Genomic DNA, 13200 nt, shown 5'->3' on the forward strand with positions numbered 1-13200 from the left:
CAGCTCTGACCCTGTGCTTCATGGGAACAGTCCAGACCGAACTACCAAGCCATGTCTTTCCCAGACCGGAATCAAGCATCCAAGGACCGGTTTCTGGCTATCAGCCTTCATTCAGCCTGGATAGCTTGACTCCAGTGGTGTGGAGAGCCTGGGACTCACGTCTGAGCATACCCAGCCCACTCGGGGTGAAAATTGCAAAAAACACAGTTGATAGACAGAATGTAGAACAATGTCATACATTCACCCCAGTACAAGGATCTGGGCCTAAATCCATCGTTTTTTTGCACTCCACATCACCCTGGGTTAGACACTGGCTATATGCAAATCAGCTCTGACCCTGTGCCTCATGGGAACAGTCCAGTCCGAACTACCAAGCCATGTCTTTCCCAGACCGGAATCAAGCATCCAAGGACTGGTTTCTGGCTATCAGCCTTCATTCAGCCTGGATAGCTTGACTCCAGTGGTGTGGAGAGCCTGGGACTCACGTCTGAGCATACCCAGCCCACTCGGGTGAAAATTGCAAAAAACACAGTTGATGGACAGAATGTAGAACAATGTCATACATTCACCCCAGTACAAGGATCTGGGCCTAAATCCATCGTTTTTTTGCACTCCACATCACCCTGGGTTAGACACTGGCTATATGCAAATCAGCTCTGACCCTGTGCCTCATGGGAACAGTCCAGTCCGAACTACCAAGCCATGTCTTTCCCAGACCGGAATCAAGCATCCAAGGACTGGTTTCTGGCTATCAGCCTTCATTCAGCCTGGATAGCTTGACTCCAGTGGTGTGGAGAGCCTGGGACTCACGTCTGAGCATACCCAGCCCACTCGGGGTGAAAATTGCAAAAAACACAGTTGATGGACAGAATGTAGAACAATGTCATACATTCACCCCAGTACAATGATCTGGGCCTAAATCCATCGTTTTTTGCACTCCACATCACCCTGGGTTAGACACTGGCTCTATGCAAATCACCTCTGACCCTGTGCCTCATGGGAACAGTCCAGTCCGAACTACCAAGCCATGTCTTTCCCAGACCGGAATCAAGCATCCAAGGACCGGTTTCTGGCTATCAGCCTTCATTCAGCCTGGATAGCTTGACTCCAGTGGTGTGGAGAGCCTGGGACTCACGTCTGAGCATACCCAGCCCACTCGGGGTGAAAATTGCAGAAAACACAGTTGATGGACAGAATGTAGAACAATGTCATACATTCACCCCAGTACAAGGATCTGGGCCTAAATCCATCGTTTTTTTGCACTCCACATCACCCTGGGTTAGACACTGGCTATATGCAAATCAGCTCTGACCCTGTGCTTCATGGGAACAGTCCAGACCGAACTACCAAGCCATATCTTTCCCAGACCGGAATCAAGCATCCAAGGACCGGTTTCTGGCTATCAGCCTTCATTCAGCCTGGATAGCTTGACTCCAGTGGTGTGGAGAGCCTGGGACTCACGTCTGAGCATACCCAGCCCACTCGGGGTGAAAATTGCAAAAAACACAGTTGATAGACAGAATGTAGAACAATGTCATACATTCACCCCAGTACAAGGATCTGGGCCTAAATCCATCGTTTTTTTGCACTCCACATCACCCTGGGTTAGACACTGGCTATATGCAAATCAGCTCTGACCCTGTGCCTCATGGGAACAGTCCAGTCCGAACTACCAAGCCATGTCTTTCCCAGACCGGAATCAAGCATCCAAGGACCGGTTTCTGGCTATCAGCCTTCATTCAGCCTGGATAGCTTGACTCCAGTGGTGTGGAGAGCCTGGGACTCACGTCTGAGCATACCCAGCCCACTCGGGGTGAAAATTGCAAAAAACACAGTTGATGGACAGAATGTAGAACAATGTCATACATTCACCCCAGTACAAGGATCTGGGCCTAAATCAATCGTTTTTTTGCACTCCACATCACCCTGGGTTAGACACTGGCTATATGCAAATCAGCTCTGACCCTGTGCCTCATGGGAACAGTCCAGTCCGAACTACCAAGCCATGTCTTTCCCAGACCGGAATCAAGCATCCAAGGACCGGTTTCTGGCTATCAGCCTTCATTCAGCCTGGATAGCTTGACTCCAGTGGTGTGGAGAGCCTGGGACTCACGTCTGAGCATACCCAGCCCACTCGGGGTGAAAATTGCAAAAAACACAGTTGATGGACAGAATGTAGAACAATGTCATACATTCACCCCAGTACAAGGATCTGGGCCTAAATCCATCGTTTGTTTGCACTCCACATCACCCTGGGTTAGACACTGGCTATATGCAAATCAGCTCTGACCCTGTGCCTCATGGGAACAGTCCAGTCCGAACTACCAAGCCATGTCTTTCCCAGACCGGAATCAAGCATCCAAGGACCGGTTTCTGGCTATCAGCCTTCATTCAGCCTGGATAGCTTGACTCCAGTGGTGTGGAGAGCCTGGGACTCACGTCTGAGCATACCCAGCCCACTCGGGGTGAAAATTGCAAAAAACACAGTTGATGGACAGAATGTAGAACAATGTCATACATTCACCCCAGTACAATGATCTGAGCCTAAATCCATCGTTTTTTGCACTCCACATCACCCTGGGTTAGACACTGTCTCCATGCAAATCAGCTCTGACCCTGTGCCTCATGGGAACAGTCCAGTCCGAACTACCAAGCCATGTCTTTCCCAGACCGGAATCAAGCATCCAAGGACCGGTTTCTGGCTATCAGCCTTCATTCAGCCTGGATAGCTTGACTCCAGTGGTGTGGAGAGCCTGGGACTCACGTCTGAGCATACCCAGCCCACTCGGGGTAAAAATTGCAAAAAACACAGTTGATGGACAGAATGTAGAACAATGTCATACATTCATCCCAGTACAAGGATCTGGGCCTAAATCCATCGTTTTTTTGCACTCCACATCACCCTGGGTTAGACACTGGCTATATGCAAATCAGCTCTGACCCTGTGCCTCATGGGAACAGTCCAGTCCGAACTACCAAGCCATGTCTTCCCTGGACCGGAAACAAGCACCTGGGACCGGTTTCTGGCTAATCAGCCGTCATCAGCCAGGCTAGCTTGAATCCAGTGGCAAAGTGAGCAAGGACTCACGTCAGGGCATACCCTGCCAACTTAGGGCGAACAAAGCAATACCAAAGGGGATGATGGACGGAGTGTAGAAAAAAGCAATTAATCACCCCCAGTCAACTGATCTGGGTTTAATCCATAATCGTTCTTTATCTCACTCCGCCACCCCAGTTCAGACATGGCCATACGCGAATCAGTCTGACCCTGTGCCTCATGGGAACAGTCCAGCCCGAACTGCAAAGCCATGTCTTCCCTGGACCGGAAACAAGCATCCTGGGACCGGTTTCTGGCTAATCAGCCGTCATCAGCAAGGCTAGCTTGAATCCGGTCCTAGGATGCTTGTTACCAGTCTAGGGAGGACCTGGCTTGACAGTTCGGGCTGGACTGTTCCCATGAGGCACAGGGTCAATACAGATTTGCATATGGCTGGGTTCAAACTGGAATGGCATGGCGAGCAAACAAAACATGGATTTAGGCCCAGGTCTCTGTACTGGGGTGAACGTATGACATTGTTCTGCATTCTGTCCATAAAGTGTTGTTTTTGGAGTTTTCTGGTGGTGAGCACCACACTCATTTTTGGGGTCACAGGCTTATTTTTCATTATTAGACTTTAACCCAGGACATGAGAGAGAAAGGTAGGAAAGGGCAAAAGAAGAAGAAGAGAAAGATGGAAAAGATGACTAATTAAGAAATCCGAGATGAAAGGGAAACTGCTAAAGTGAAATAAAGAGATAGGAAGTGTAGGGTGGTGGTGGAAAGAGGCATAAGGGAGAATATGGACTTGGAAGTCTTGTCATTCAGCAACTGAATTAGAAGGCTCATGGGGAAAACTTTGGGCTCCTATACTAATACTTTAACAGACTGAGCAAAATAAGCAACCAGTGATAGACACAACACTGGTGCAAAATACTGTTGCAACACAAAACCACACAATTGTCCATTTTAACAGAATGATCAACAGAGCATCATGCCATTATTTCAAATCTTGTTGGAACATATATTCGATCATATGAATTATTGGAAATTAGGTGTGCACAAAAAACTTCAGAGTAGTAGGTTGATGAGGGGCCACCTAACATTCAAGTTGCTAAAAACCAAGACATTGTGTACCAATTGAATACTAGATCTTTGAGAGAGTGTAAAGGCCATTGTTAAATGCTAGATGAAGCTCTATGAAGAGCAGCTGACCGTGCCTGAAGATGAGGTCTGTGACTCAGCTAAAGGTCTCTGAGGGAGAACCAAGGATCTTTTAAGGTCGTCTAGAGTTGGCTGATTGTACAACTATTTCCAGCAAGCCCTCAGTAGTCTCCATTGGCTGGCTTCTGGAGTGTTAGTACCAGGCAGTGATGCCCAAATACAGACACAGGGCATCTTGGGGGAATGCTAGTTGTACCTGAGGGAATTCCAATAGTCCCTGACAGTCGAATGGGAGTGTTTAAGGCCTAGCTGAGGTTAGGAGCATTCAGGGGTTTCTGAGAATAATCATGAATTCTAATGGCAGGCTGGAGGTACCTGTGACCACACCAAGGGGCATATTTACATGCCCCTATCTCCACCGCAACGTTACTTTTAGTGTGCGGTGTCGGTAGGGGCTTCGCCTTATTTACCAGGCAGAGTTAAGTCACTTAACTTGGCTTAACTCGGCCTTGTAAATAAGGCCCCCTTTCACACTGTACTTAGCTTGAAAGGGGAGTGCAATGGGTGTTGCGGTGGGCGCTCCACTGCAACACCCATTGATTTTGACGCTGCTCCCTATTTACAAGGGTGGTGTAAATAGGAGGCAGTGCCAAAATTAAGACCAGTGAAAACCTGGTTTTAACCCCTTCGATGCTCATGACGAGCTCAGCTCGTCATGAGGTACACCTCTCGTACACTCATGACGAGCTGAGCTCGTCATGTAACGCGGGTTTTTGCATTTTTCAGCACACCGCGGTAAATCTGCACCGCATTGATGCGGTTAAACAGGTGAAATGATGAGAAATGCCTCGTTATTGCTGTTTCATGTGTGCCCCGTTGTGCAGCAAACATAGAAACAGCAAATTGCCATTGATTGTTGGCAATTGTTGACTCATCCTGCACATAAACAATTAAAAAAATATATGTTTTGCAACTTCTATGTGTGCTGCATTAAGCAGCACACATAAAAGTTACAAAGCGCCATTTAAAGATTGTTCATGTACAGGAAGGGAGACCTTCCTACACATAAACAATCTTCCTCTTAATGCAGCCACCCTTGCATTATGGTGTAGGGGGGCCTGCATTGGCGCTAGATTGCTACGTTTAGCACCAGTACAGGGGGAAACGCAGGGCTGCACCATATTGTTGTAAATATGGTGCAGCACTGTGGTCCTGAAGAGGCGGAGCACGGTATTAGGCCAAGGAGACTAATACCACACTCTGTGTATAAACAAATGAGAGAGTAAGGGATTCTATTCACAATGGTGAACGGAGAGTACTCCTAGTCCCCTGGGCTAAAAATCAATAAACATGAGAGGAGTACCACCATGAAGAACTAAGCAAGAGTTCTGTGTGGGATATCTATGGCAGAAAGAAAATAATTTTTCTTTTATATAAAAACCCCTCACTCACCAACCTGGTTGGTAACATGCTTCATCATTGGGGTCCACCCTGACAGCCGAGTGCCATCAGAGTGTGCTTCGACACCTGGACTACAGTGGAGCTGGTATTTGTGCAAGTGGTGCGAAAAAGTGGTGTTAAAAATTGTCCTGGTATAACTTATGTGAAAATGAATTTATTCAAAAGCTACTGGACAATATTAAAAAAGGTGTGTAGATACATATAAGGTTATTATGACCGTGTGTATCTATGTGTGATTGGTCTACATGTTTCAACCCGTGGATGGTAATTTCCAGGTTTTCGTCAGGACCAGAGGAAAGTGGGTGGTCAGCGCTCACTAACGCGCTGCCAGTCCTAAATTCCTAGAACCTACTACCAAAAATCTGTAGTAGGCAACACCCTCGAACCTAAATTTGGCGAGGAAAAAAAGCAAAAAGACCTGTGGGAGGAAGAGAAGAAGGCAGTCACAAATAAACCAGTTACATGCCTGTAACGTAGTGTAGTGTTGGCTCTCACGTGTCAGATCGCTCCATGTGCATCCCATTCAGAACTTGTGCGCACTAGCAATGTGCTAGAAAACCATGCAAGATTTGTCGGATTTTAAGGTGCTGGTATTAGGTGGGCTAACATATACTAAGACAAAGCCCTTTATGGCTCACACAGGCACACATATCTGTCGTGGTGTGCTTGGTGAAGAACAATCGTATTTATATCGATCTCACACACTCCATTAATATAGGTGCGTGACTCAATTCAACTCACAGACATTAGCGTGAGATAAAACGATGTGCAGAGTATTTTAAAGATTTTTAACACACAGGACAAACACACATAAAAGACCACAAAAGACAGGGCTTACTCCTAGTCTGGGTCTTAAGGCTTCACGGGGGCAGAGGGAGGGCTAGCCTCAATGGTGGACATATTCTAATGGAGAAAAGGAAAAGTGATTCAGACTCGCGGTGTACCGAGTGAGGAAGTGCTCTGATACGATTGGTGGCCGTTATGGAGGGGGCCGCGTGTCTCTAGAAAAGCTTGAGTACTGGCTTAAGCTGTTTACTTACAGTTAGACTGAGTCATTGTGGCCATTCACCTACACGCCTCTTGATGCCGCCCCCGCTAAGAGGCAGTGGTTGCCGGTGGAAAGATAAACTGCGGCCAACTTCCGGGGTGGGCAGGGCCACGTGCACGCGTGATGACGCGGTGCCGGGTTCCGCCCAAAACCTCAGTACGGTGAACCAAGGCGGATAAAAAAGGGGGCCGTATTCCCGTGAAAGCGCGTTGCCAGGCAACATACGGGGACACCGAAGGTGTTCAAGTGCGGCCGGAGACCCGGTCTGAGTGGGATGAAAAACAGCCAAAGTGGCTGCTAATCGCATTGGATACTGGGAAAATGAGGGGAAGAGACTGAAAAAGTTAAAAAGCTAGGCAGAATGGTGTTCTGCTCTAGCCCGGAGCCATTAACGGTAATAAGCATACAAAGGTGTCGGTAGGGACCAGCAGCTTAAATGCTGTGTTACATGATAGAAAGAAGTGACCATATTTGGCATTACTCGCTAGGAAAGGGAGGCCAAGTGCATAGTTCGAATTGTGCTATGCTCTGTAAAATGGTGTTCTACTCTACATGGGACAGGGACATCACTATAAAGGGCGTAATCAGGTGTGGCACAGGTTTAGAAGGGCAGCTAGTGTGCTAAAGGACGCTCGCCCAAGGTATATTGACATTAAGTCCTGTTAAATGAGTGGACAATCTGTAGATCCATCTCTGTTCCTTCTCATACAAGCGCTTTTGTAGATTTGGTCCTGGAGGGAAAGTCAATGTTTGCCTAAAACTAACATGATTGACAAGTTATTCCTAAGGGTACACCTTGATGTTTTTAGTAGTCAATGTCAGATATTGCCAATAGTGCAGCTATATATCATCAAGAGGAGGAGCTTTCCACTGAGGTAGATTCCATTCCTCTCACAACATCCATCAGATTTTCCCATACCCTCGCTAATGAATTAAATAGGTTGTAAGAATGCCAGCCGGGTGTCTCTGCGAACCCGCTACAGTGTCTGAAGATATGCTGAGACTTTCTGTGTTACATCTGATGATCTAATGCCTATATGCATCTGTTTAAATGTTGATGGGGAACTTGCTGAATTACCAAATGTCCAGATGGAGGTGAAAGAACACTGACTGGGCTGTCCAAAGCATCTGGTGATGGACCAAAGGTGTTCGGAGGTGGCTAGGTATGTATAACAGCAGACAAGGCATCTCTACAGCATGGCTGAGGCGTTATTGAATGTCCTCTGGGAGTGTTAGTGCATGCACTAGGTGCCTCTGAGTCTACATTACACATAGTGTTGAAGGAGCACCTGTTTGTGTCTGAAAGATAGTTGAGGCCATCTGATGGTGAGATGACTATTTTTGGGGGTTTCTAACCTCTTTGTGGGAAATTAGTACTGCTCAACAATCAACTAAGGTGTCTGCAGCAAGGTCTTTACTGGGGGCAAGGGGACGAAGAAGGAGTCAGCAGGATCATTTAGGGCCCAAGATCTTTGATTCAATTTCAGATTCAAAAGGGCATCAAGATGTTAAATACATGAAGCATTTCTTGTCAGCCTGGGTTTGTTTATGTAACTGACATGGAATAATCCTTAAAGAAATGTTGTTTAAAATGTATTTCTGAGCTGGGATCTGCTGAAGCCTGGGCTTTTTCAGTTTTATTTTCCGCCCTCAGTACTGTCTGGAGGTTCCACAAAGACTCCTCTGATGTATACTTATGGTTTTCCATAATGTACACAATTCCCTGAGATTGCTTGATAAAACATTTTTTTTAGAAGATGAACATTTCATTGCCTTAACAGGGAGTTCATCTTTAGATTAATTGTATATTTCTAGTTTGTGTCCATACACCCCCTTTATTTTGCATTTTCATAATCTGATTACGTCTTCTCTTTTTTACTGGTCTTCTGATGCTCCATTTGACGTGGCTCATCATACACGAAACCTCATTTTAGAGGTTTACTTGTGCGATGATGACCTCACCTGCTCTGATGTAGATCCTGCAACTGTTGATCTGTTTCATAAAAAAACGTAAATTAACTGCTTAAGGCCAACACTCCTACTTGCAAAGTTGCCACATTCCAGGTGTGGTATCTTCAGTCAGTTATAACTTTTATTAGCCAAAAACCGTCTCGAAGCTGGATTTTAGGATATACTTCCAATGGTAAAAGTGCAATGAAAAGTTACAGGATGCTTGTTCATTTGACTAAGAAGCCAGGCTAAGTGCTTAATGTACATGCTCCATGGCTTATAGGATCATCTCTGCAGACGTTTTTTACAAATGGAAACATATCAGTTTTTTTCAGCTGTGCTTTGCTTTGTTGGTGTGGTCTTAGATGCGATGTACTTAATGATCCATATGAGATCTACTTGTGTAGCGGGGAGGGCAGTGTGTGGGACTATGAGAGACAGGTTATGTGACTTGGACATTGCATTCTCTCTACTTCTGTGGTGGTGTGTTTTCCTGCAGCTGTTAGTTTGAGTAAAACTTTGTTATTTTTTATTATTGGAAGTAGGGGCAATGTACCGCAATGTCCGCTCATTTAAATGTGGACAGTTTTAATCTTTAAAATCACATTTACCACATTATAAAAGCAGAATGTACTGCTGCTGGCTGGATCAAACTAAGGGGCGATTTAGAGATTGGCGGAGAAGGTATTCCGTTGAAACAGCAAGGGAGTACCCTTTCCACCAAACTGAAGGTCAGCCCGCCTCATTTACAGTCGGTGGACCTTCATTATGTTGTCAGCAGAGACTCCTACGTCTCCACCGTCTACATAAACATCTGACACCCCGATAGAGTAAGGGCCGTTGGTGGTTCGGCCATGCGTCCCCTGACCCGATTTAGAGTGGGTAAACACATGGCACGTTTTCACGGTCTGTAACCTCCAGGTAAAACCTGGCATTGAAGGGCAGTGAAAACTGCAAAATGCCCCCCTTGCCATGGGAGAAAATTTCCCTAGCGAGATGGGCAGTCATTTTTTTATTTTCCAAAAGAAAATCCCACTTTTGTTTTTTGTTCAGGAATATAAAACGAAAAAACTTTGTAAGTTTTCCATGTGGCTCCATCATGTTGACAGAGCCCTCCATCAGACTTACAATGCAATGACAAGAACCGCCAGGACGGCACTTCCTGCCAATGCTAGAGATGTCCCCAGAGCCAGTGGACATCTCAGAATTTGGCAGTCGCCCTGACAGCGTACACACCTGTCTGCCAAACTCTAAATCAGGCCATTACTAATGCAAGGGAAAACTATATGAATTGCTGATGGTTCAAAAGTGCAGGCTTGTGTCAGAGGCTTCCCAGAACGTAGCTGTGGTAGGGGTGGTACATAAATGTCAGTGTTTTCATTTTTTTTACATTTTAGTGTAACCTTTGGAAGTAAATCAATACGTAAAGGTACATGTATGAAATTCTTTAAGGTGTTCTTTTTTTCACTTCACTTTTGTAAACCAGCTTTGTTATTTTAATAGCACTCTGTATATATTCTTCCTGACTTTCTCTGTCCTGTATGCTATATATTCTTTGCTGGAATTGAAAAGAAGCAACCATGGCTTAGAGAAAAAAGTATTCCCACCTGTTGTAACACAACTGTCAGGAGAAACAGATTAGCAGCAGAGGCGAGCAGCAAACATAAAGGGAAAACCATTAAAGAGAAGGGATGACAAGGTAGGCTTGCTTCATTCAATCGGCGGAATATTTGTTTAGGAAAGAAATACTAAAAGATAAAATACTATGTCCATGAAGGGACTTTAGAACTTAAGATACCATTACCACAACAAAAAAGTATTGGATTTAGATAAAGCAAGTACGCATGAGCTGAATCCTGCAGACGATGCAACAAACGTCATGCAGATTAATAGTGTTGAAAGGAAACTGCAACAATCTGCAGTATGCTGTCCCATTGCAGTTACTGATCGAATGCATGTACGTGTTCAAATTAATTATATATCTGAACGATTCCAAAAGGGGCCATTAATTACAACCAATTAGGAGAGCTCATATTCGTTAAAGAGAACAAGATTTTGTATGTAGCTTGCTTCTAGGTGTGACATATTCTAATAAAATGCGTTAGAAGCTCTCAAGTCCCCATGCTTAATGGTGTTTTATGTTCTTAATTTTATTTGCAAACACAATTCTCTGTAACTTAGCCTTTACGTTCTGTTTTGACCAAGGTATTTTCTTTACACATATGCCTTTTGTCACTACATTTGAACCAACTCCTCATTATGTCCACCAGACTCCTGAACTACACACAAGCACAGTAGCACTAGGACATTTAATGTAACTTACCCTCCAACTGCCTCAATACTGGCTTCGCCCCATCTAACTTGCTAGGAAATACGTAATGCTGGGTTTCATCGAAAGAAATAATGACTACTTTTCTAGTTTGATTGTAGGGATGAAAACCCAATTTCTGAGCCATTAATTACTAGAGACTAGGTAAACTGCAGACCAAGGGGCAGATTAACAAGCCCCTTGATCCTCTTTGCCCCACCATTGCGTCACTTTTTGTGATGTAACAGCGGCGCAAACAATGCGCCCTATTTACAACGTGACGCATCTCCTTAGATGCACTGCATCACATTATATCTGCGTCAGGTATAATGTATGCAGGGGGCGTTCCTACGCAGGATAGCCTCATAAAAGTGTCGCAGTGTAATCTACAAGATTTCACTGCGTCACTTTTAGGATGCCACTGAGTCAAAACCTTACGGCTGCTTCAAGCAGGCGTAAGGAGTGACGTAATGTAGTGGGAATAGGCCACAAAATGTATTGCTGGAGTTGTGTCTTGCTTGCGACACAACTCCAGCAATGCATGACTTTTGCCCCAACAGATGCGTCAGAATTTCGGACGCATCTGTCAATCCTTCCACCATGGTGCGCCGTATTGTAAATACGGCGCATCCATGATGGCACAATCATTTTTTAGGGTGGCGCAAGAAAAGTGACGCATCTCTATAGATGCGTCACTTTCTTGTATATCTACCCCCAATGCTTTTCAGGCATGCCCATGGTGACCCATGATCATGTGGTGAATTTCCATTGATTTCTCCACATGAAGTTCTTCAATAAGTAGGCCACCTTGACATCAGCAGCACATCTCATTGCTTCTCCTTATAGTTTGATGTGCTGAACTGCACTCAGTGGAGGTGCATACTGGCCTCCAATTGTTAAATTAAGACCAGAGGCCTGTGGCAGGTTGGCACTTTTTCGCTGTTTTTTCATTTAACATTTGTGGACACTAAATGGAGTCATCACTGGCAAAACCCTCCTAAACATTGGAAAATATGAGTATAGTGAAGAATTTGCTAACATTGCTGGTTCTGCTTTCGTTAGGATTACCGATATCGTTTGCAACTGTTTACTTACTGGACGATTTGCTCTTCTTTTCTATTCTTCTTTGCGGGTATGCTGACCTACCCCTGGCTCCTATGTACAGAAACTCTGTCCCAGTCAGGTCAGCTTGGTAAATGGACTAGCTAGAAATGTAATCTTCAAGGAATTGTACTCAATATTGAATTTCTGATTCATTGGTGAACTAAGACGTTTTGCATAAATGTCAGAATTATGATTTTAGAAAATGTATTGATCTCCGCCTAAGCCATGGTAGAACTTAAACTGGTTTTGTCTGGTTCCATAATCCTACGTATCTTTAATTAGATTTCCACTAGCCAAGATGTGTGACCAGGAATGGTATCAACCGCTGTTAAGTCCTCTGCCTCCAATATAGTCATCACACACTTAGAAAACATCAGTTTGCCCAGGAAGGACTGTGACTGGTGGGGGGAAAGCTGAGGCCAACTGCCCCATGCAAGGACAGGCAAGAACTGCTTCGATTTACATCCCTGTGCCAAAAGATGGGCACAATGTGATAGAACTTTGGGCCTGGCTTTCTTATAGCGACACTGGCACCATAGCATCTTTCATTCAGGGGTACAATATGAAAAGGTTTTATATGAAGTGAGAAAATAAGGTGCCTCATTTAAATTGGCACACCTCTGCATGGCTTGGTGAGCACAGAGGTTAAGGCTGTAAACCACCATTTTGAAAAGCGCCCGAATTAGCACTTTCTGGGAAAGTTATAGCCACATTCAAAGAACGTGCTACAAGGTTTGAAATGGAAGAGTGCTCACACTTTCTTAAGATACATACACTCATTCCCACCAACAACTACACTGATATCCCTAAAACATGATCCTACCAACCTGAAAGTCAGAATAGGATCTAGATAAGTTAAGGAATAAAGATGCCTGTGAGAAAAGTTTTTGGTCCTCCTGGAAGAGGACTGTGGAGTGATTGATTTAAGCTTTCCTTAACTCTGCTTTCTCGGGCCAGTAGAGCTCATCTCTTGCACATCACATGGACAAAACCTGGACCTAGGACTGATCAAGGGGATTCAGTGCTATGCCTCAGATCTCTTTGGTATGGGGTAAAGCCAGAGGGCCCCGGAAACAAAGAATGCATGCTGTGTTGGTGAAAACCAGCAGGTCCAGAAAAGAGTGGTTG

This window comes from Lissotriton helveticus, chromosome 5_1 (genome assembly GCF_964261635.1).
Source record: "Lissotriton helveticus chromosome 5_1, aLisHel1.1, whole genome shotgun sequence".
In the NCBI taxonomy this organism is placed as follows: domain Eukaryota; kingdom Metazoa; phylum Chordata; class Amphibia; order Caudata; family Salamandridae; genus Lissotriton; species Lissotriton helveticus.